Raw genomic sequence first — 1,944 nt, forward strand, 5'->3', positions numbered from 1 at the left:
CAACCCCCAGCCACCCGAATGACAAGCGTCCGATCAGCGGGACGAATTTGACAACTCTGGCCGGACCTCTGGAACTCCATCCCGGGTAACCGGGGCAAATTTTTCCGCTTGATCGCCCTTCCACTGGTTAACCATTTGCCCTTTCGGACTTAGTCTCTGGACATTATTCGACGGATTTTCTGGTTAACCATTTGCCCTTTCGGACTTAGTCTCTGGGCATTATTTTCGACTTTTTGGTTAATGATTTCACACTTTTTACTTACTTTTGCGCTTTTTGGTTAATGATTACTCTGCTTACTGGTTAATTATTTGCCCTTTCGGACTTAGTCTCTGGACATTATTTTCGAGTTTTTGGTTAATGATTTCACACTTTTAACATATTTTTGCGCTTTTTGGTTAATGATTACTCTGCTTACTGGTTAATTATTTGCCCTTTCGGACTTAGTCTCTGGAGATTATTTTCGAGTTTTTGTTGGTTAATGATTACTCTGCTTACTGGTTAACCATTTGCCCTTTCGGACTTAGTCTCTGGACATTGTTTTCGACATTTTGGTTAATGATTTCACACTTTTAACTTAATTTTGTGCTTTTTGGTTAATGATTTCATACTTTTTACTTACTTTTGCGATTTTTGGTTAATGATTACTCTGCTTACTGGTTAACCATTTGCCCTTTCGGACTTAGTCTCTGGACATTATTTTCGGGTTTTTGGTTAATGATTTCACACTTTTTACTTACTTTTGCGATTTTTGGTTAATGATTACTCTGCTTACTGGTTAACCATTTGCCCTTTCGGACTTAGTCTCTGGACATTGTTTTCGACATTTTGGTTAATGATTTCACACTTTTAACTTAATTTTGTGCTTTTTGGTTAATGATTTCATACTTTTTACTTACTTTTGCCCTTTTTGGTTAATGATTACTCTGCTTACTGGTTAACCATTTGCCCTTTCGGACTTAGTCTCTGGACATTGTTTTCGACATTTTGGTTAATGATTTCACACTTTTAACTTAATTTTGTGCTTTTTGGTTAATGATTTCATACTTTTTACTTACTTTTGCGATTTTTGGTTAATGATTACTCTGCTTACTGGTTAACCATTTGCCCTTTCGCACTTAGTCTCTGGAGATTATTTTCGACTTTTTGGTTAATGATTTCACACTTTTAACTTAATTTTGTGCTTTTTGGTTAATGATTTCATACTTTTTACTTACTTTTGCCCTTTTTGGTTAATGATTACTCTGCTTACTGGTTAACCATTTGCCCTTTCGGACTTGGTCTCTGGACATTATTTTCGAGTTTTTGGTTAATGATTTCACACTTTTTACTTACTTTTGCGATTTTTGGTTAATGATTTCACACTTTTTACTTACTTTTGCGATTTTTGGTTAATGATTACTCTGCTTACTGGTTAACCATTTGCCCTTTCGGACTTAGTCTCTGGAGATTATTTTCGAGTTTTTGGTTAATGATTTCACACTTTTTACTTACTTTTGCGATTTTTGGTTAATGATTTCACACTTTTTACTTACTTTTGCGATTTTTGGTTAATGATGACTCTGCTTACTGGTTAATTATTTGTACTTTCGGACTTGGTCTCTGGACATTATTTTCGAGTTTTTGGTTAATGATTTCACACTTTTAACATAATTTTGCGCTTTTTGGTTAATGATTACTCTGCTTACTGGTTAACCATTTGCCCTTTCGGACTTAGTCTCTGCACATTATTTTCGAGTTTTTGGTTAATGATTTCACACTTTTAACTTAATTTTGTGCTTTTTGGTTAATGATTTCATACTTTTTACTTACTTTTGCCCTTTTTGGTTAATGATTACTCTGCTTACTGGTTAACCATTTGCCCTTTCGGACTTAGTCTCTGGAGATTATTTTCGAGTTTTTGGTTAATGATTTCACACTTTAACATATTTTTGCGCTTTTTGGTT

The sequence above is a fragment of the Heterodontus francisci genome, unplaced genomic scaffold (assembly GCF_036365525.1).
Source record: "Heterodontus francisci isolate sHetFra1 unplaced genomic scaffold, sHetFra1.hap1 HAP1_SCAFFOLD_968, whole genome shotgun sequence".
NCBI classification, from domain to species: domain Eukaryota; kingdom Metazoa; phylum Chordata; class Chondrichthyes; order Heterodontiformes; family Heterodontidae; genus Heterodontus; species Heterodontus francisci.